Here is a 22,863-nt window from a genome sequence, read left to right as displayed (position 1 = left end):
GGGAGTTGGGCCCCGTTGTCCTCCGTCCTTGGCAGGGTGTTTCGCCCCACCCCACCAAGCCACCACCAGAAGCCCTCACTGCGCGCCTGCACCCACAGGTGGGCTTCCACCTCCAGAACTGACAGCCAGCTGCACAGGTGCTGGCTGTGCATGGCTCAGTCCCTGGTTTCTCCTCTAACAGCCAGACACGGACGGACGCAGCCTCTGCAACCCTGGAGCTCAGCGCCCGACTGCAGGAACAGACATTGAGTCAGAGACAGAGAGCGAGAGGGCCCAGGGAAACCCCAGCTGCTCCCAGACACAGAAGAGGCAGTGGACCCGCTCAGCTGTAGTCGTGATCAGAGACCCTGGGACCTGACCGGGCACCCTGCCAGCTCTGTGTCTCCTGTCCGCACCCCTTCTGTTCCTGCCATTATTGCCGCTGTGGCTGTCACACAAGGGACGCTGGGAGCCGAGACACAGGAGCGATCGCCCTGAGCTTCTGGAGCCCCTAAGGAGACTGGGCCGAGAGGTGCCCAACACACCAGCACCCACACAAACCACACATGGGAACCCCCTTCCCATGTAGGAAACGCACGGGCACCCGCAGAGATGCAAGCATGCGGGACAGACACCGGCAGGCCTGGAAAACCCACGGGCCAAACAGAGCTGCAAACAGACAAGTGCTCACTGCCTCCCGTGAGAATAAACAGACGCTCACGTGCGCTCTACACCCCCTCCATCTCCCGCTGCAGGTCCCTGCCAACATCCAGGAGGGGAGGGGGCAGAGTGACGGGCAGTGAGCTGCCACTGGGCTGCCTGGGCAGGAAGTGTGGGTCCTCTGGCTCCCAAGTTCACACTGTGGTAATGATGAGAGGAGAGGCGGGGACTGGGTGAGGTTGCATTACTGGGTGGGGATCCAGGCTCAGGATAAAAGGCCCAGCGCCAGGAGGCTGCAGCAGGTGGACAGCTGACGGCCAGGACCATGGAGGTCAGCGTGCTCCTCTTCCTGGCTTTCCTCGCGGGCCTCCTGCTGCTTCTGCTCAGGGGCCACCCCAAGGCCCACGGCCGCCTCCCCCCGGGACCCCACCCTCTGCCCGTCCTGGGGAACCTCCTGCAGATGGACAGGAAGGGCCTGCTCCGCTCCTTCCTGCGGGTGAGACACAGATGGACGGGTCGGTCCTGGGTGAGCCGCTCCCTGCTTGGGTGCCTGGGGCTCACGTGCCAGAGAGAGCCGGGCCTCCTTCCAGGCTCCTAGAGGGAGTGGGGGCGCTGGCTAGCTGGGGCGTCTGCCATCAAGAGAGAGCAAAGACCAGCCAAGCCAATGCCAGGACCAAGGGGACAAGGGAGGGAGAGCAGGCAGGGAGCCTGGCGGGGCACGCTTGTCAATACAAGCCTGTGGGCAGGTGCTGTGCTGCAGCAGGCTATGCTGCCGCCTGGGGCGTCGGCACCCACGTCCTCTGCTTCTCTGTTCCATCAGCTTCCTGCTAATGCATCAGGGGCAGCAGACGATGGCGCCGGTGCTGGGGCCCTGCCTCCCACATGGGAGACCCAGATGGGGTGTGGGCTCCTGACTTCCGCCGGGACCAGACCTGGTGTTGGGCATTTGGGGAGTGACCTAGCAGATGTAGGATCTCTCCGCGGCTCCGGCCGTTGTGGCCATTTGGGGAGTGAACCAACGGAAGGAAGACCTTTCTCTCTGTCTCTCCCTCTCACTGTCTGTAACTCTGCCTGTCAAATAAATAAATAAATAAATAAAACTTTAAAAAAAGATTAAACTTCAGAAGCAGAATGCACTGTAGCATCAATCACATTCCTGAATCTTGTCATCTTATTGATTTGAAAGGCAGAGTTGCAGTTCAGGCCTAAGCCAGGACTCTAGAACCCCATCTGGGTCTCCCACATGGGTCAGGGGCCCATGCACTTAGGCCACCTTCTGAGCTTTCCCAAGTGCATTAGCAGGGAGCTGGATTGCAAGTGGAGCAGTAGGGACTTGAACAGGTGTCCACATGGGATGGCAGCACTGCAGACAGCGGCTTTACCTGATATGCAACAGTGCCAGCCCTTCAAAATTCATATATTTATTTGAGAGGCATAATTAGAGAGAGACAGACAGAGAAAGACAGAGATCTTCCATCTACTGGTTCACTCCCCAAAGCGCTACAATAGCTGGGGCTGGGCCAGACAGAAGCCAGGAGCCAAGAACTCCATCCGGGTCTCTCCTGTGAGTAGCAGGGTCATGAGCACTGGGGCCATCCTCTGCTGCTTTCCCAGATGCATCAGAAGGGACCTGGATGGGAAGTGGAGCAGCTGAGACTCGAACCAGTGATGCTACCGATGCTGGCATGGCAGGGGGGCGGCTTAGCCCCTGGGTCACAAGGCCGGCACCTGATCCCGCTCTGTAAGGGCATTTTTGCCAGCGGCAGCTCAGTGGGGACGACTGTGCCTCCGCGGACAGAACCTGCTGTCTCACTGCTCCTTTTCTCTGCCAGGGCTGGCCATCAACCCACACAGTCCCCGTCACCGTGAGAGCCACATCCGCCTTAAGATGCGTGTGCATTTGTAGGGGTCTTGGCGGCTGTCTCCTGGCTCACCGGACGCCAGGACCCGTCAGCACCACCAATGAAGGGGTTTCAGTTTCGGGTGGGGATGGGCTGGCACTGGTCTCTGGAGACCCTTTCTGCATGGAGCAGTCTAAGCCTCGGGGTGTCCAATATATTTCATGCAAACAGCACGGGATGTCCACTAGTGTTTGACAAATACGCTTCTTATTTGTTGGAGAGGACAAGTTAACATCCTCTCACCAGAGCACGGGGATGTTGTGTCACCTTTGTCCCTGCTGTGATATGGCCCTGAGAGAACCCACAGAGGTCACCAGGGGTTGGACAGCACGGGGTGTGGCCAGGGCGATGGCTGCTGCCAGCGGCATTCGGTCAGCCCCTGGTCCCACCGTCTGCAGGGCACAGGGGCGCATTCAGGGACAGGAGGCCCAACAGCCCCTGCCCCTCGGGAGCTGACAGGCAACTGCAGAGGCAGACGAAAGACACAGAATCCACGCGGTGACAGTGAGCGCTCCGCTGGGTGGCAGGCGACACATGTGAAGACCTGGGCATTTTAAGCTCACTCGAGGGTGGATCGGAGAGGGGGAGGAGAAGAGGAAGGCGTCCCTGGCAGGCACTGGGAGAAAACTAGGAATGAGCCGTTCCAGTTCTAGTCCCGGCTGCTCCTCTTCTGATCCAGCTCTCTGCTGTGGCCTGGGAAAGCAGTAGAAGATGGCCCAAGTGTTTGGGCCCCCTGCACCCATGTGGGAGACCTGGAAGAAACTCCTGGCTCCTGCCTTCGGATTGGTGCGACTTCAGCAATTCGGCCATCTGGGGAGAGAACCAGTAGTTGGAAGACCTCTCTCTGTCTGTCTGTCTGTCTGTCTCTGCCTCAGCCTCTTTGTAACTCTGCCTTTCAAATAAACAAATGCAAATGTTAAGATTGATTAGAAAGGCCAGCATTGAGGTACAGTGGGTTAAGCTGCTGCCTGTGATGCTGGCATCCCATGTGAGCACTGGTTCAAGTCCCAGCTGCTCCACTTCTGATCCAGTTCCCTGCTAATGCACTTGGGAAAGCAGCAGAAGCTGGCCCAAGTGTTTGCGATGCCGGCACTGCGGGCAGTGGGTCTAACCACTACGCCACAGCGCCAGCACCAACATTTGCTTTTGATAACTCAGCCTCGGGGTTGCTGTGGTAGGGGCACCACGGGCAATTCTAGGGAGGACTCAGGAGAGGACGGGGGCTGCTGGGGGGAGGCGAGGCCTAGTTGGAGACGACCTCGGTGGAGCTGATCCCAGTGGGAACAGACGCACTCGTGTGGTTGCCAAAGGCCATCTGCCCAGAGCCCAGCTGGACCTGCAAACTCGGGCGAAGGTCACCCTTGTTAAGCAGCGGCGAAGGATCTGGGGGAATCGTGTTCCGGGACTTTTGTGGGTGATGGAATTCAGGAGCCAAGAACCGGGCGCATCATCCGAGCAGCAAAGGGTTCGAGGTTCTGCTTGGCTCCTTTAAAAAAGAAAAAGAGAGAGAGGGAAGGGAGTGAGTGGAACTGGGCTCTGTAATGAAGAGGGAGGCAGAGCAGGAGGTTGGGGACGCTCTGGGTCCTGCTGAGGACCGGGAAAAGAGAGAGCGGCCGAGAGGCTGTTGCTGAGAGTAGAATGCGGAGGGAGGGAAGCCAGCTGCTCTCCCCAGGACGGCAGGGCCAGGACTGAAGGCAGCTCCCGGGTCGCTGAGGCCGTGAGGCCCTGTGGACAAGGTTTCCAGAGGGCTCCCTGCGGGACCTCCTCGCTGGCCTCCGCAGGGCTCTGCCACGTGAATTCTGGCCCCACAGCCTCTCACTGCCCCAGCGATGGCCCAGGTAGGCCCAGGTCAGCTCAGCCCAGACAGTGCAAGCCCCAGACCTAGGGGTACCGAGCGACGCTGGTTCGGCAGGCAGGCAGAGCGCACCAGCAGCTTGAGCCATGGGGGCTGGGATCTCACGGGAACTCCCAGACAGCCAGGGGTCCCAGCACAGAGGCTGGGGAGGGTGCAACCACCATAGAGAGGGCCCCTCTAGGGCAATGCCTCCGGGAACCATGGGAGTGAGGGGGCTGCTGAGACCCCTGGACTGGGAGACCACAGGCGTGAGACGCCAGCCCGCGGGAGCACAGCGGGGCACAGCCGGGAGAGCCAGAGCGCAGCAGAGCAGGTGTGTGGGGCTCGAGGTCCTACCCCCTGCTCTTGTGTGCCCAGGGAGGGGCCCTGGAGTCAGGGAGGTGCTCTCTAGCTACAGGCCTGTGGTTCTCCCGGGTGGGTCTGGACTCACTGGGGCCCCTCCCTTTGGGAGTGGGAGCAGCCACCCTCTGCCGGCCCTAGGGGGCCTGTGAAGCGGTGCACAGGTCACGAGGGCCCCTGCCCCACAGACGGACCCTGGCCTTTACTGCTGTGGGGTTGGTGGGCTCCTCTCACACCTGTGTGTGTGCTCGCGCCCTCATCCCACGGCTGCGGGCTGCCTCAGCAGCAGGGCCCTCTCGGGATGTGGGGCCGTGGGCTCTGGACTCCGAGAGCTGTAAGAAATCAGTCTGTTCCCGAGAAGTCAGCCAGGCTCAGGACTCGGCCACAGCAGGGCCACATGGGCCGTGACCGGTGGTGAGATGCAGGAGGCGCCTGGCCCAGGTGCACAGCCGGTGAGAGGGGCGGCCGGGACCCAGCAAGAAGAGGTCGCTTTTGTCCCAAAGTCCCCTAGTTGAAGCCACTCAACTTGGGCATGGATTTATTGAAGCCGGTGGGAACCAAAGGGGAGCTGGGGGAGAAGCAGTCAGAGATGGGGCCAACCACGGCAGCCCCGCGGAGCCTAGAGGGCATGACGCGGGCTGGGAGCTTCTCGTTGACTGGGATCACTCAGGCATGGTCGAGCAGCCAGGCGCTGTAGGGGGTACAGGAAGGGAGGCAGGGAGATGAGCGAGGGGCCTTTCCAGAGACCAGAGCAGGACATGGCACACAGAACAGGCCAGATCCCAGCGAGTTGTCGTTGGCAGTGAATGAGTGAATGAGCGCATCCAGGTGATCGCTGTGGTGAGCCCTGGAACACCGGCTGTTCGAAATTCGCAGCCTTCTGTACTGCTCAGGGCACCAACCAGTGGGGCAGAGCCTCTGGCTGCGGGGTCGGGGCAAGGGCAACGGGGAGGAGGGGGTCAGGGAGGCGGCTGTGACCACTCTGTAGGCGACTGTCTCAGGTTCAGCAACTGACTGCCGCCGGCCCTGGGCGGGGTGTATTGGCAGTTCCGAGAGAAATACGGGGACGTGTTCACGGTGTACCTGGGATCCAGACCCGTGGTCGTCCTGTGTGGGACGGATGCCATCCGCGAGGCCCTCGTGGACCAAGCTGAGGCCTTTTCTGGCAGGGGGAAGATCGCCGTGGTGGATCCGATCTTCCAGGATTACGGTGAGAGCAAGTGCTGGGGGGGGGGGGGGGGTGGAGCTCAGGGAAGGTGGGCCTGGGGTGGGGGCGAGGGCTGGGGAGGCACCGAGTCTCCTTCCACCCCCCCCCCAGGAGTGATCTTTGCCAACGGGGAGCGCTGCCGTCCCTTCGGAGATTCTCCCTGGCCACCATGCGGGACTTCGGCGTGGGGAAGCGGAGCGTGGAGGAGCGCATTCAGGAGGAGGCCCGGTGTCTGGTGGAGGAGCTGCGGAAATCCAAGGGTGAGGCCGTGAGCCAAGGGGACCGGGCAGCGCCCAGCAACCGGAAACCCGAGAGAAAGGGGCAGACAGGGACCGGGAGGGATGCGAGGTGTGGTGTCCCAGGACAACGGGGTGTCCCGGGCTTGGTGCTTAACTCGCAACCTCGGAAATCCAGCTCCTGGTGACACCGCACTCACGTTAAAGAAAGCAGAGAGGGGGCAGGGAAAGCGCCAGGTGTTCTGCAAACAGCGAGTCCTGTTCCCCTCCCTGGTGAAGCTGGCTGAGCTGAGAGCCAAGGACCAGGTCGGGTGCTGTGCGCTCGGCTGCCAGAGGGGGCGCTAGAGGAACTCTCGTGGGGATTTCTGGAGTCTCCATAAGGGGACTTGGAAGTGACAGTGTTAGCGCCTCCATCTCGTGGGTGTGGTCTTTGTCCTCTTTCTTACCCGAGTTTCTCAAGAGTTGCTGAGAGGTTGGGAAGGATGGAGAGAGAGCGAGAGAGAGACAGAGAGAGAGAGAGAGCGCGAGAGAGAGCTTGAGAGAGAGATATGCAGAGACAAATGCCTGCAATGGCCAGGATGAGGCAAAGCGAAAGCCAGGAACTGGGTGTCAACCTGGGCATGACCCCATCACTGCTGCCTTCTGGGGTCTGCACTGGTAGGGGCTGCAGTCAGGAGCTGGGCTGAGCATGGACCCCAGGTGGGACCTACTACACATGCGCTGTGCAGCTGGGGTCTCCTCAGCCTCTCAGTTTGCCCACTTGGGAACCGGGGTGATCACAGGCTGTGCCTTCCTCCGCTGCTGTGGGGAGAATGAGACAGAACAGCAGGGGAAGGCCTAAGAGAGGACCCGACATGCTATGTGCACGGGAGCCTGCCAGCTACTGCCGTTCCAGCCGATCATGACTGAGTGCTGGGGCGGCCACACAGCCGCACGTTCCCCAAGCCCGTGATGCTGTGTCTCACCTTCTGCTGCTGCCTCCTCCTAGGAGCCCTCCTGGACAACACCTTCCTGTTCCACTCGGTCAACTCGAACATCATCTGCTCCATTGTCTTTGGAAAACGCTTTGACTACAAGGACCCCGTGTTCCTGTGGCTGCTGGACCTGTTCTTCCAGTCCTTCTCCCTCATCAGCTCCTTCTCCAGCCAGGTCTGTCTGGGGTGGGAGTGGGGTGAGGTGTAGCAGGCAAGAGGAGGAGGAATTGAGGTAGAGGAAGATCTGCTCTGGGTGTGGGGGGACTTGGGGCAGGCGAAATGGAGGAGCCAGAGGAGGAGGAGCAGGAGGAAACACAGCCAGGACAGAGACACAGGACAACAGCAAACGTGGGAGGAAGACGCAGCGAGAAGCACAGATAGAGAGGAGAGGCAGAGAGGGCCGGGGAGGGGCAGCTCACCAAGAGGGACACAGAGCTGAGAGGAAGGATCAGAGGAGAGCAGTGGCTGCCAGAGACACAAAGCAGGTGAAGAGGGGGTGGGGAGGTTCCCCGAGGAGGCACTGGTGCCCAGGAGCCCTATCCTCCCGGCTCCGCCCCAGTGACCCCACCGCACTGTCTTCTTCCCTACAGGTGTTCGAGCTCTTCTCGGGCTTCCTAAAGCACTTTCCCGGCACGCACAGGCAGATCTACAGAAACCTGCAGGAGATCAACGCTTTCATCGGCCAGAGCGTAGAGAAGCACCGCGAAACCCTGGACCCCAGCAACCCCAGGGACTTCATCGACGTCTACCTGCTCCGCATGGACAAAGTGGGGCCCGGGAGGGGGGAGGGGCGTGGGGGAGGGGAAGACAGGCAGAGGGAAGGAAGAGGCTGGGAAAGGGAGGAGAAAGATGGAGAGGGAGAGAGAGGGAGGGAGAAAGAGAGAGAGGGAGAAAGAGAGAGGGAGACAGAGAGAGACAGAGACGGAGACTGAGGCAAGTGGCAAAAACAAAACAGCAGGGGCAGAAACCCACAGAGCCAGGGTGACGAGGGAAACAGCAAGAAAGGTGAAGAAGCAGAGGGGCGGGAAGAGAGGCTGGCATTGGGGCACACTGGGCTGAGCTGCTGCAAATGACGACGCTGGAGTCCCACACGAGCGACGGTTCAAGTCCCGGCTGCACTTCTCATCCAGCTCCCTGCTGATGCGCCTGGGAAGGCAGAATGAGATGGCCCAAGTGCTTGGGGATGGAGCTCCAGGCTCCTGGCTTCAGCCTGGCCCAGCCCCAGCTGTTGCAGCCATTTTGGGAGTGAACCAGCGGATGGACGATCTCTGTCTGTCTCTGTAACTCTTTCTTTTAAATAAATAATTTTTATTAGAAAGAGAGAGAAGCACAGGAGTGGACAGGTGGAGGACAGGGAATAGCAGTGGACCAGACAGAGAGGTAGACCCAGAAACAGATGGAGAGAGACAGGCGGCTGGGCTCCAGCCTTGCTGACTGTCCCCTCCCCACCCCGGGATGTAGGACAAGTCTGACCCGAGCAGCGAGTTCCACCACCAGAACCTCATCCTCACCGTGCTCTCGCTCTTCTTCGCCGGCACCGAGACCACCGGCACCACCCTCCGCTACGGCTTCCTGCTCATGCTCAAGTACCCACACGTCACAGGTGGGCGGTGGACAGGCTCCTGTGTCGGGGAGCCGGCAGGCTCGGGGATGGCCTCCTCCGAGCCAGTCCTGCGGGTGGGTGAGGGAAGAGCCTGTGGATCCGAGCTGGACCCACTGGGCCCTCACCCGTCAGTCCCCCTGCACACTCCCGGCTCCGCTCCTCGGAGTCATCCAGGGACACAGGTGTGTGTTCAGGGAGGGGCGCGCTGACCATCTGGGCGGTGACAGCGGGCGGACTTGACTCAGCAGCGCCCTCGTGTGTTCACCCTTGTCTGCAGCGGGTTTCCTCCCCTGACCCTTCCCCAGCTGCCTCCCAGTCCTCACCACCCACGCAGCCCCCATTTTCCAGGACAATAATCCCCCCGTTGTGTCACCCCGGAGTACTCACCATCACCCCCCACCCATTCCTTCCTTCACATACTCAGTCCTCGCAAATGTGTTCATTCTTCATTCTTCCATATTCCAGCCATCCATCCATTCACGTCACGGGTTCACTGGGCTCCTTGCCTATGTTCCAATGGGCTGTTCATGAACCGGTCCATCTAGATAATTGATAAGTGAACACACCCATACACTCTCTGGCCCGTCATTCATCATCAGTCTATGAACTGATCTGTCCACTGATAGGTTAATTTACATATTCCCATTATTTATCTAGTTGTCCATGGATTAATCTATTGATCTATTCCTTTGTTACACCCCTGAAAGTCTGGCATAGTCCCTCATTACCTACACACACTAAATACTAGTTCATTTTCTCATGACCTTAGAGGGGAGTTTGGACAGGAGTTCTTAGTCTGAAATTCCTGAGGAACGGTGGGGTGTGTGTATGTGTGTGTGCGTAGCTCTGTTGTACCTGTGTGTGTGAACTGTGTGTGCATTTGTATGTGTCACCTGTGCATGTGTGTGTGCACGTGTGTGCATCTCTGTGGACCTAGACACTTCTGTGTGCACCTGTGCGTGTGACCATGAGTGTGCGTTAGTCTGTGCGTCACTGTGTCTGTGTGTGTGTGCACCTGCGTGTGAACTTGTGTCTGCACCTGTGCACGTGGGAGAGAACCCACATCACTCATCAGATTTCCAGGCTGAGAGTTCTTGTTCCTCCCTCCTGCCTTTACCCTGGGCTGGGGACTCTGAGGGGCACCAGTGGCCTCACCTTTGACGCAGGTGTCTTGTGGCCCACGGCGCCCTGGAAAGCAGGGTCTCTGCTGAGATGCCTCCTGCTTGGGCTTCCCTGGCCCCGCTTTTCCTTGCAGAGAGAGTCCAGAAGGAGATCGAGCAGGTGATCGGCTCCCACCGCCCTCCAACCCTCGATGACCAAGCCAAAATGCCCTACACAGACGCGGTCATCCACGAGATCCAGCGGCTCGGGGACCTCCTCCCCTTCGGGGTGCCCCACACGGTCACAAAAGACACACAGTTCCGAGGCTACGTCATCCCCAAGGTGAGGCCAGCGGGTGCCCACCTCTTCCTGCGGGCGTTCTCGGTCTTCCTAACTCCAAAACGCAGCCTCTCGTTGGTCCTATTGTGGTTTTTTTTTGGGGGGGGTGGATCTTGCATGGAGTCAGGGGCTGGCCCCCTCTCTAACCTTCGGACCTCCCTCAGAACACGGAAGTGTACCCCGTCCTGAGCTCGGCTCTCCACGACCCACGCTACTTTGAAACGCCGAACACCTTCAACCCCGGCCACTTTCTGGATGCCAACGGGGCACTGAAGAGGAATGAAGGTTTTATGCCCTTCTCCCTGGGTAAGCCCCACCTGTGGCCCCGCCCACAGACCCCAAACCCCAGACCCCAGAGTCAAGGGCCCAACCGCTGCTGGTTATGTTCCCTGCGTGATCCCAGCTGCCTGGAGGAGCCCAGACCACTTGTCCTCACTTTTCTTTTAAAAGTATTATTCTTAAAGATGTATTTATTTATTTGAGAGAATAAGAAAGAGAGAGACAGAGAGATAGAGATAGACAGAGAAAGAGAGAGAGAGAGAGAAAGAGAGAGAGATCTTTCGCTCTCTGGTTCATTCCCCAAATGGCCAAGGCTGTGCCAGACCAATGCATGGAACTTTTCCAAGACTCCTACACAGGTGCAGGGGTCCAGGCACTTGGCCGTCCTCCACTGCTTTCCCAGGCGCATCAGCAGGGAGCTGGATCAGAAGTGGAGCAGCCGGGACTGGAACCAGCACCCATATGGAATGCCGGTGCTGAGACAGTGGCTTTACCTGCCACACCACAGCACTGGCCCTAAAATTATTTGAATTGTAGATCTTTGGGGACACCCTGTGGTAATCCGATACATGTAGTCAACTCAGGTTGGTTAGCATCGTCAGCTCCTTAAACATGTTTTACAAACCATTCTGTCGGCACAACAACCCCTCTGGGGGCTGGAGAGGCGAGATTAGGTCCCCAAGGCAAACTCTGGGCAAGGAGCACCTGGGGCGAGTCCTTTACCCTCACCACACCAAGTGAGATGGCTTTCTTCAAAGAGAAAGTCTGCAGAGCCTACTCGGAGCTCACTGCCCTACTGGGACCCAAGAACAGCTCGCAGCAGGCGCCTTAGACACAGCCCGGCAGTGCTTGGGCGATGCCCAGCGGATGGCCAGTTCTGGTCAGCCGGGTAGAGAAGGTGTGAGAGGTGCGGTGGAGGTCAGTTCCTCCCTTCACAGTCCTATCCCAGGTCCAGAGAGAGGCGGGGTGGGGGCGGAGAGGAGTAGGGACAGGGGTGGAGAGGAGTATGGACAGAGAGGGACAGAGACGAGGAAAGAGAGATGGGGCCGATGGCTGAGAGTGAGCGGTGAACGAGACACAGAGGCAGGCAGAGAGGAGGGGCTAAGGAGGAAGGAGGAAGAAGAGGGAGAGGTAGAAAAAGGGAGTGATAAGAGTAGAGAGGGATGGCAGCACCGTGGCTCACTAGGCTAATCCTCCTCCTGCAGCACCAGTAACCCAGGTTCTAGTCCCTGTCGGGACGCCAGATTCTGTCCTGGTTGCCCCTCTTCCAGGCCAGCTCTCTGCTGTGGCCGGGAGTGCAGTGGAGGATGGCCCAAGTGCTTGGGCCCTGCACCCCCATGGGAGACCAGAAGAAGCACCTGGCTCCTGCCTTCAGATCAGCGCTATGCCGGCCTTAGCAGACATTGAGGGGTGAACCAACGGAATGAAGACCCTTCTCTCTGTCTCTCTCTCTCACAGTCTAACTCTACCTGTCATAAAAAAAGTGTAGAGAGGGAGAAACAAAATGAACAATAAATACTGTGTCTTCTGATAGAGATGAAAATAAAAGAGGCCAGCACCGCAGCTCACTAGGCTAATACTCCGCCTGCGGCGCCCCTACACCGGGTTCTAGTCCCTGTCGAGGGAACGGATTCTGTCCCGGTTGCCCCTCTTCCAGGCCAGCTCTCTGCTGTGGCCAGGGAAGGCAGCAGAGGATGCCCTAAGTGCTTGGGCCCTGCACCCCATTGGAGACCAGGAGAAGCACCTGGCTCCTCACTTCGCATCAGTGCGGTGTGCCGGCTGCAGCACACCGGCCGCGGCGGCCATTAGTGGGTGAACCAAAAGCAAAGAAAGACCTTTCTCTCTGTCTCTCTCTCTCACTGTCCACTCTGCCTGTCAAAAAAAAAAAAAAGAAAGAAAGAGAGAGAGAGAGATAAAGAGAATCAGATCCATATCCAAACAGAGAAAGAAAGGAACGAAAAGACAGGCATAGACAAATCACAGACTCCCACAGGCAGACAGACTGAACCCCACAGGCGTGAGAGTCAGAGTCTCCAAATGGTGTACCAACGGCAGCTGCTGGCCGAGGGGGGCGTCTGCTGGGGGATGACACACTCGGGCTGGCCTGCAAAATCTGGGCCGCAGAACCTGTTCCGGAAGGAGAAGCAGGCCAGAGACTGCCCTAAGCACTGGTGGCTCCTGTCTGCTGCTCTCTGACTGCGCCGGAAGGACTCGGTCCCTTGCCCTGTCACCTGCCCCCACCCGGGCACAATCTTCCAGCTGCTTGAGAGGGTGGAGGGGATGCAGGGAGACCCACACGTGCTGGCCCTTTGGGAGACCCAAAAGTGAGGGGTGAGGCTCTGTGTCTTTGCCCAAAGACCCAGGCGCTCGCCCAGCCTGGGGTCTACAACCTCCTGGGTGTCCCGCACACCCAGGACCGTCCTCACTGTGGCAAGCCTGTTCACAATTTCACACAATCTGGGGGCTGTATTTTTTTGAGTTCCTGAAGGCCGTGGTCTTGGGCTGAGAGCTGAAGACAAGGCAGACACGCGGTGCCAGAGACACCCGCCCAGCCCCCCACACTCCCAGGGACAGACACACCTGCAGGATTTTCCACATGAGCTGGGTGCTTTGTCAAGGGCTGTTACCTGTGGCAACTTCTTTTGAGCTCACAGTAGCCCTGTGAGAGAGGTACCATTCTCCACCATGAGAAATCCTGACTAGGGTACACACACACACACACACATCCAGCCGGAGGTGGCTCCTTCCACCCTGTAGGCTGCTGAACCATTTGGGAAGCCGACAAAAACTCCAGTCTCGGAGGTGAACGTGGCACCCGTCCGAAGGCTGGCCCCCAGTTTCAGGGGGTTTGGGAGCTCACCCTGAGTAGCAGGTTAAAGGTGGAGCCCATGCGGATCTGTGGCTATGGACACAGGTGAGTGATGTGGGCCGCTCTGTGTCCACAGGGAAGCGCATTTGTCTGGGCGAAGGCATCGTGCGGACCGAGCTGTTCCTCTTCTTCACCACCATCCTGCAGAACTTCTCCATCGCCAGCCCCGTGCCTCCCGAGGACATCGACCTCACTCCCCGGGAGAGTGGCGTGGGCAATGTGCCCCCAAGCTACCAGATGCGCTTCCTGGCCCGCTGAAGGGGCCACAGGACCCCCCCCCCCACCCGGTCGTTAGGTGTCCCCGCCTCTGTAGAGAATGGCCCCAGCTCCTCCCACATCTTCCTGCCTCTGAGACCTGGGGCCAGCCAGGACCCTCCCCTTGGTCTCCACGGCGTGGGGAGTCCTCTTTGTGGTCCCATCTCCTTCCACTGGGCTGCGGCTTTTCCAAAGACTCGGGGAACTGTTCTCTTTCCTCTCCTCCCTGCGTGCGGGACCAGCCCCAGCCGCTAGGGGCAAGGATTATACCCAGTGTGCAGTTGAGCGACAGAGGCCAGGCAAGGTGCCAGCAGTCTGAGGTCACTGTGCCCCGGAGTGGAGGAGAGAGAGCCACGATGTCGCCACAGCCCACTCTGTTCAGTCGCCCGGGTAGGTGAGATGCACCCACGCAGCCGCACGAGGCCGTCCATTTAAAGGGACGGATTTGTGCCTTTCGCTCCTCCACAAGGTCCTTACAACCAAGGATCTGGTTGCAAACTGTGCCATTGCCCCAGGGGAACCCCGAACCCAGCAGCTGTGGATGTCCCAGATAAACGCGGTACACCTCTGAGGGCGGCTGTGCCTGGTTCCTTGCACCTCACGCGGCGTCTTGAGGCCCAGGGACGCCCCTCTCCCCTTGGTGGCCTCACACGACATCTTCCATTTGTGAGAGGCCCTGGGCTCCCTGAGATGGTCCCTGAGATCAAGCAGACACACACACAGCCTGCCGTCCTCGGGCCGGGAGGTGGCCCCTGATGTTTTACGTGTGACCTGTTTACCGTCAGGTCCCTGGGGAAGGCCTTCTGGTGAGACCCTGCCCCCTGCGTCAGCGCCCACTCTGCTGTGCTGTTCAGGGGCCCACTCCCCACAGCTGGGGCAGTGTGTGGCATGGACAGCTGTGAGAAGGACTGCTGAGGGGTGCATGGATGCATGGATGCAAGGCCAAATGAGCCACCTGAAGACCACCCCAAGACGGGCGCCAGGCCTCCTCCATCAGACTGTGGTACCGTCTGCATATCTCGCTTTCTTCTGATACCAGAATAAATTCCTGGCCCTAAAGGACCCTGACGGCCCTAGTCTTACCTCTCATGCTGGGATGCCACCTTGTGACAAAACTGGCGTTGTGCCCTCTTGGGGCGGAGCCACATCAACACAGCCTGCACACATTCCACCCTTTCCAGTGGGACAAGCTGGGCGGTCCAGGGCCCTGCCCGTGATGACACTGCCAGACCAGCAGGTGGCCAATACCAAGCAGGCCATACCCCTGGGCCAGAGGGAAGATCCTTTCTCCAGGCTGTGCCCAGGGTGAGCCAGGAAGAGTGGACGCTGCCCCCTCCCTCCGGGCACGGGCAGCGACGGCCAGGACCAGGGGCAGCAGAGGTTTTCCAACCAGGAACCTGCAGAACCCAGAGGCAGGGAGACAGCTGGGAGGAGAGACAGACACGGAGTAGGAAAGAGAAGGCAGAGAGGCAGAGATGCCGAGAATCAGAGAGAGGTGGACACAGGAAGAGGCACCAACAGGATGGATGCGGAGGGCGGCAGAGGGGAGAGAATAAGACAGGGAAGAGACCCCGCATCACAGAAAGAGATACACTCTGGGCTGGCACTGAGCATTGTGGGCTAAGACTCCGCCTGCAGCATCAGCATCCCATATGGGTGCCAGTTGGAGTCCTGGCTGTTCCACTTGCGATCCAGCTCTCTGCTATGGCCTGGGAAAGCAGTAGTAGCTGGCCCAAGTCCTTGGGCATTTGCACCTCTGTGGGAGACCAGGAAGAAGCTCCTGGTTCTGCTCTGGACATCGCAGCCATGTGAGAGTGACCAGCGGATGGAAGATCGATCTCTCTCTCTCTTTCTCTCTCTACCTCTCTCTGTAACTCTGCCTTTCAAATAAGTAAATACATCTTTTAAAACAAGAGAGATGGCTGGCTCGTCGGCTCAACAGGCTAATCCTCTGCCTAGCGGCGCCGGCACACCGGGTTCTTGTCCCGGTCGGGGCGCCGGATTCTGTCCTGGTTGCCCCTTTTCCAGGCCAGCTCTCTGCTGTGGCCCAGGATTGCAGTGGAGGATGGCCCAAGTGCTTGGGTCCTGCACCCCATGGGATACCAGGAGAAGCACCTGGCTTCTGCCTTTGGATCAGCGTGGTGTGCCAGCCGCAGCACGCCGACCATGGCAGCCATTGGAGGGTGAACCAAAGGCAAAAGGAAGACCTTTCTCTCTGACTCTCTCTCTCACTGTCCACTTTGCCTGTAAAAAAAAAAAAAAAAAAAAAAAAACGAGAGAGATGGCTGGTGCCGCGGCTCACTAGGCTAATCCTCTGCCTGCGGCGCTGGTACCCTGGGTTCTAGTCCCGGTAGGGCTGCCGGATTCTGTCTTGGTTGCTCCTCTTCAAGTCCAACTTTCAGCTGTGGCCTGGGAAGGCAGTGGAGGATGGCCCAAGTCCTTGGGCCCTGCACCCGCATGGAAGACCAGGAGGAAGCACCTGGCTCCTGGCTTTGGATCAGCACAGCGCACCGACATAGCAGCATTTTGGGTGGTGAACCAATGGAAGGAAGACCTTTCTCATTGTCTCTCTCTATCTCTCTAACTCTGCCTGTCAAAAAAAAAAAAACGAGAGATACACTAAAACACAGAGCAAGGTGGACATCTAGCCTGGTGCTTAAGACACCTGCATCCCATACCAGAGTCCCTTGGTCCAACACTCAGCTCCTGCTGTGCTCCAGTGCCCTGCTGATGCAGATTGTGGGTGGCGGTGGTGATGGCTCAAGTGGTCGGTCCTGCCAGCCACGTGGGAGACCTGGATTGTTCTTGGCCTCCGGCTTTGGTCCCTGGATGCTGCAATTATCTGGGGAGTAAAGCAGTGCACAGGAGCTCTGTCCCTCATATAAAGAAATACCCCAGGCCAGGCCCCCCCACCCCCATCACCATCTCAGAATCTTCCTGAAGTGGCAGTTGTGCCTTTGCCCACTGTAGGAACAGATAACCGGAGGCGCACAGCCGGCCCATGGTCCTGGCCAGGCAGGTGCAGGATTCAGCCTGGGGGCAGCCAGCGTTGGGGAAGCGGGGAGGCAACACCCCCTGGAGGAGGAATGCCTGAATTGCTCCTTCGCTGCGTGTATGCCGGGTTCGAGTCTCCAATGCCCACGATGGCCCGGTCGGGGCCAGACTGAAGCCAGGAGCCAGGAACGCCCATGTGGTGGGGCAGGAGCCCATCCACAGGAAAAAGACCAAGGCAGACAACGACAAAGGATATTGAAAAGAGGGTGAAATTTAGAAAACGAATGCGCACTGCAGATACCAAGGGATTCCATTTGTCTGGCTTCACAACAGGCACAACACCCCCCACTTCCTAGAGGCAGAAGGGGGCGTGGCTGTGCGCCTGCCACGTGTGGGACTGTCCCAATCCAGAGGTGGCCGGGGGCGTGGTTAGCCTAGCTATAGGTGCCAATCAAAACACCTGCCTGCCACATCAGAGCGCTGCGTAACAGTCCCAGGTCCAGCTCCTGACTCTGGCTTCTGGCCAGTGCAGACCCTGGGAGGCGGTGGTGAGGGCTGGAGTGATGGGGTTCCCACCGCCCAAGAGGGAGAGCTGGGTGCACTCCTGATCCTGCTGTGGGCATCTGGAGAAAGAGCCAGACCAGGGGAGCGCTGCTCGCTCGCTCCCCACCCCCATACTCTGCCTTTCAAACACACAAGATAACTCGCAGAGTCCTGTGTTGGCCGTCAAGGCGGCTGCTGTGAGTCTGGGCGCTCGGCCCCACAGGAAGAAGGGGCCGCTGCACACAGTCGAGCGTCCGATGCCTCTGCGTGCGGACGACGTCGTGGCCCACAGACCGCGGCCTCGTGGCCTCCGGCCTGCAGCGGGCTCCGGGCCGAACGCGGCTTCCTGCGGCTCCGGCTGCTCCAGCCTGACCCGGGCGGGCACTCCTGCTTTCCCGTTGTGAGATAAGGACACCGCTGTCCAGTGAGCTCCGCTCTGGGCCCTGCTGCTCCTCTTCCCATCCAGCTCCCTGCTACTGCGCCCGGGAAAGCAGCGTGGACGGCCCTAGTGCTTAGCCCTGCTCCCACGTGGGAGACCCGGCTGCAGCTCCAGTCCCCTGGCTTCAGCCTGGCCCAGCCCCAGCTGTGGCAGCCATTTGCGGAGGGAACCAGCAGATGGGAGATCTTTGTCTCTCCGTCTCTCTCTGCAATTCTGCCTTTCAAATGGAGAATATGAAATGGATGTATCACATTCACACAGATTGGACATATAGATGATGCACACAAACACAGACGTAGCTATACCACAGAGACGACACAATGTATAATAAGACACAAAGGTTCTACAGCATACATGCTACATAGTGACTCATACAAACAAGACTGACACAAATGATATAGAAATAGAGACAACAGAGAGAGAAGGCAGATAGATAATTATGTTGATGTCTAAGAAGCAAGATCTTCAGCTCAAAAGATGCCCCGGTGCGGTTTGTATACAACGAGCAAGAGATGTACTTGGTTCTGACTTTATCCATTTTCAGAATAATGAGTTGGTTCCTTGGCATCCCTCAGAGTCACCTGTGAAGTTTTATTTATTTATTTATTTTTATTACTTGAAAGCCAGAGACACAGGAGGCCCAGAGAGATCTTCCATCCATTGGTTCACTCCCCAAATGCCTGGGCCAGGTGAAGCTGGGAACTCCATCCTGGTCTCCCACATGGGTGCCAGGGCCCAGGCACTTGAGCCATCGCCTGCAGCCTCCCAGGGTGTGTGTGCTCCAGTGGGAAGCTGGGTGGGAGGTGGAGTAGCCAAGACTCGAACCAGGTGCCCCACTGTGGGATGGGAGCCTCCCGAGCAGCGACGCTGAGCCCCGCGCCGTGGCAGAGATCCCCACAACTCTTGATCGCGGAGAGGTCTTGGCTTCGTCAGAATCAGGACACAGGCAGCTGTGGCCTTGGAAAACCAGAATGGAGGGGAAAGCAGGTGTGACAAGGACCCTGTGAACTCTGTCCTCACTGCACTAAGGTCAACAGTCAGTGTTGACTTGGCCTGGACTGCAGCTGAACTGACCCTGAGAACTGTGAGGGGAAGAGACTGAGGGTTGCCGGGAGCTGTCAGCCAGGGCAGCCCAGCGCCTGGCTCCTGGGGGATTCTGGAGACGCGGGGCCCTGAATCACCTGTGTCCCGGTGAGACGGGCTGGGAAACGGCCCCCAGAGACCTCCTCGTCCTGATCCCAACACCTCCGCTGCGCTCCCGTGCCTGCTGAGAGCCACTGCAGAGCCCGGCGGTCAGCCTGGCGGGGGCACACTGAGGAGCCTGGCCGTGCGCCTTAGTGGGGTTCCCGGGCTCGGCTCCCAGCTGCCGCGCCGGACTCCAGCTTCCTGCCAACCTGAGCCCCGGGAGCCAGTGCTGATGGCCCAGGGACTGGGTTCCTGCCACCCATGTGGGGGACCTGGATTCGGTGCCCAGCTCACGATTTCAGTCCCAGCCCAGCCCCAGCCATGGTGGGCATTCGGCGAGTGCAGCGACGGACAACAGTCTCTCTCTCTCTCTCTCTCTCTCTCTCTCTCTCTCTCTGTTTCTGTCTCTCCTCTCTCTTAAATAAATAAAGTTTAAGAAAAAGCAAAGAGGGAGACATAAGAAGGTGTGACAGGAAGGGCCAAGGGTGCAAGGTTGTCCTTGATTATCCTGAGGTATAAGAGGGATGCCGGAGCGAAGCGGTCAGGAGGCAGAGGCCTGGACGGCGGGGGGAGCAGGCAGGACAACCCCCCAGCCCCCAACCCATCCCCCAGCCTCCAGAAGGAACCAGCCCTGGGGACACCTTGGTTTCAGCCACTCAGGATTCACATCAGGCTCCGGGCTCTGCACCTGTAGAAGAATAAGTGAGGTTGGTTAAGTCACTAAGGGTGGAGTCATGTGTCACTGCAGTGAGGGGCAGCAAGGCCCTGCCTGAGTGCTCCCGCTGCTTCTGTACCCTGTGTGGCTTTTGTGTGGCAACACGGAGCCCAGGGGTCCTTCTGCCTTTTGGACCCACCCCACCCCCGCCCATCACACCCCCTGTCGCCCCCCAAGTCCCTGCTCTCCCTGGCCTCCTTCTGAGGCCTGGCTCAGCAGTCAGTCCCTGTCGGGGGTCAGGATTTTTTAGACCCCAAGCCAAACGGTTAGAGGTTCTTCCAGGTCACTCAGCCACACCCCTGCCTCTTGGAGAAACGGCTCCAAAAACCAACGAACGCATTCCACTTGGCAAAGACCTTGGCGGGCCCAGGGATTTCCTTATCTTCCAAAGAAACCAGGCTGTCCAAGTGCCAACAGGGAGCGTGCCCACGCCTCCTCAGCTGCGTGGTGACCCGGTGACAGCTGCTCCTTGGGAAAACCAGGGTGACGGCCGTGTGCCGCGGCTCAGGATGACATCAGCAGCGCTGACTCCAGGTTCCCAGCAGCCCGGCACAGGCTTGGGATCCACGCAGACCTGGGGTCAAGCCCCGAGCCCGGGTCCCCGGGAGGCCTTGGGACAGTGACTTTACACACCTGGGCTTCAGTTTCCGCACATGAACACGGGAATTCAGAGGCTGGTGTAGGGAAGCCAGCACGTGGGACGCCCGCATCCCGTATCAGACGTGCAGGTTTGAGTCCCGGCTGCTCTGCTTCTGATCCAGCTTCCTGTGAATGCATCCGGGAGGCTGTGGATAATGGCAACGGTACTGAGGCTCGTGCCACCCATGTGGGGGGCCTGGCTGGGGGAGTGTAGCAGGTCAAGCCACTGCCTGTACCACTGGCATCCCACATGAGAGCCAGTTCAAGTCCCTGCTGCTCCACTCTCAAGCCAGCTCCCTGCTAATGCATTTGGGAAAGCAGCAGAATTGGCCCAAGTGCTTGACCCTGCACCCACATGGGAGATCAGGTTGAAGCTCTTTTTTTAAATGATGTATATTGGGCATTGCCTAAAATATCCCTAACAACCTGGCGCCTGGCGGATGTTCGGGGCGGGGGGAGCGTCTCTGCAACCGGTGGGGTTAAACCAGGCGAGATCAGACCACCTGCAGGGATAGGTCTGATTTAGTTCTGGACACGTGCACAGTGCATGATCCCTATACCTCGCTTAAGATGCCCCTGTGCGTGGTCCATCCATGCCTGCACGACCTTTTCGCTGATCGGCTCCCCTACTGTGCGTGTCTTTCGTAAGCTTAATAAGCCTGCACACTTCCTCAATAAAGTAGTTCCTGCTTCGACAGAGCTCACGGGTGCTTGCTGCGGTGTGCTTGACCCATCGACCTTACCTCTCCCGTTCGCCTTGTCGGGGAGTGCTTGTACTGTCCCCTGCTGGTCAGGGGCCAGCCTCAGGCTTAAGACCCCAACAGATGTATTTATTTATTTGAAAGGCAGAGTTACAAAGAGACAGAGAGAAGTCTTTCATCTACTGGTTCACTCCCCACATGGCCACAATAGCTGGAACTGGGCTGATATGAAGCAAGAAGCCAGGAGCTTATTCTGGGTCTCCCACGCGTGTGCAGGGGCCCAAGCGCTTGGGTCATCTTCTACTGATTTCCCAGGCCATCAGCAGGGGAGCTAGATTGGAAGTGGAGTAGCTGAGCCTCAGACTGGTGCCCATAGGTGACACCAGTGCCACAGGTGGTGGCTTTACCTGCTATGCCACAGCCCCAGCCTCTGAATCTCTCTCTTTTTAAAGATTTATTTGTTTGTTTGTTAGACAGAATACAGAGAGAAAAAGAGAGAAAGAGAGAGATCATCCATCTACCGGTTCACTCCCCAATTGACCACAGTCACTGGAGCTGGGCCAGGCTGAAGCCAGGAGCCAGGAGCCTCATCTGCAGTGGAGCAGCCGAGACTTGAACTGCCACAAACCCGGCTCCCTAAATAAATAATTCTTTTTAAAAAAAGGATGGGGGCCGGCGCCATGGCTCACTTAGTTAATCCTCTGCCTGTGCACCGGCATCCCATATGGGTGCTGGGTTCTTGTCCCGGTTGCCCCTCTTCCAGGCCAGCTCTCTGCTGTGGCCCGGGACGGCAGTAGAGGATGGCCCAAGTGCTTGGGCCCTGCACCCACATGGGAGACCAGGAGGAAGCACATGGCTCCTGCCTTCGGGTTGACACAGCGCCCGCTGTAGTAGCCATTTGGGGAGTGAACCAACAGTAGGAAGACCTTCCTCTCTGTCTCTCTCTGTCTCACTGTCTATTACTCTACCTGTCAAAGAAAGAAAGAAAGAAAGAAAGAAAAAAGGAGGAACAACTTGATGAATTTCAGCTGAGAAATCATTACTGTCTTCTAGGACTAGAGCACTGTTGATTTTTGGCTTCCAGCTTAAATGAAGCCCAGAGATTGAGGGGCATTGCTTTCCTGATAGTCCCTGGATCCCAGCTATTTAAGGTGTGAACACAGTCTCTCCATGCTTACAGCACGAGAGAAAAGCGAGAATGATTGTTAGGTGAAAGTCAACTTAAGGAAAATACCATTTAACCTTAGTCCAGCTTACTACATGTCTGAAAAATTCGGAGGAGAAGGAACAGACTGCTAACTTCTTTGTGCATTACACCATTATTTTTCACCTGCAGGAGCATTTCCATAAAAAAAAAAAAAGGAAAAATTCCAACAACTTCATGTCCAAAAGTGTGAAGTGAAGTGCACAGATTTCTTAAAATACGACTTGCCAACATCGACACAAAAGAAATAACAGGCATGAATACTTCCAAAATGACGGTAGCAGTGGAACCCCTAGCAGGTGCTGTCCCCTCCGGGGTGCGCAGTGACGTCACTGAGAACGCTGAAGGAAGAAACAACGCTAATCCTGTAGAGACGCGGTCAAGGTGAAGAGATCCCAGTATGGCTCCCCCACATACTTCTTGGCATATGTAATTTTTGAGAGATTTCTATATATTTGAAAGAGTGAGAGAGAGAAGAGACTAAGTGAGAAAGAGATCTTCAGTCCGCTGGTTCACTCCCAAATGGCCCCAACAGCCCAGGGCTGGTCCAGGCTGAAGCCAGGACCCCGGGAGGCGGGGCGGCTACAGGCCCAGAGGAGCAGGAGGCCAGTGAGGACCAGGAGCAGCGAGAAGGCGGACAGCACCATGGTCCCCTCTCTGCCTGCCTTGAGCTCTGCCGCCTCTTAAAAGGCAGGCTGCTCTGTGGTTTGTTGATTTCTGATTGGCGGGCTGGGTTGCCAGGACTCCACCTGGCAGAGCTCCTGGTGACTCTCCAGAGGCTGCAGGGGCCCAAAGGGGCAGGGCCACAGGAGCCAGGAGCTTAGCATCTCAGGCTTAAGTCCCAGG

The 22,863-nt window shown here is 58.2% G+C and overlaps 1 long non-coding RNA gene and 1 pseudogene across 1 annotated transcript; one reads left to right on the top strand and one right to left on the bottom strand.

Moving 5' to 3' along the window:
• The first annotated feature begins 942 nt into the window (after positions 1-942).
• On the top strand, positions 943-14,168 carry LOC133747919 (cytochrome P450 2B4-like; annotated as a pseudogene).
• A 4,065-nt stretch (positions 14,169-18,233) lies between these two features.
• Positions 18,234-20,249, bottom strand: LOC133748865 (uncharacterized). Its single transcript, XR_009864509.1, has 3 exons — positions 20,107-20,249; positions 19,400-19,446; positions 18,234-18,530 (listed from the first exon to the last, which is right to left on the bottom strand). It is a non-coding gene; the product is annotated as an uncharacterized LOC133748865 (long non-coding RNA).
• Positions 20,250-22,863: the final 2,614 nt, after the last annotated feature.

Source organism: Lepus europaeus, chromosome 19 (genome assembly GCF_033115175.1).
Source record: "Lepus europaeus isolate LE1 chromosome 19, mLepTim1.pri, whole genome shotgun sequence".
NCBI classification, from domain to species: Eukaryota; Metazoa; Chordata; class Mammalia; order Lagomorpha; family Leporidae; genus Lepus; species Lepus europaeus.
This window is presented reverse-complemented; position numbering and strand designations above follow the sequence as displayed.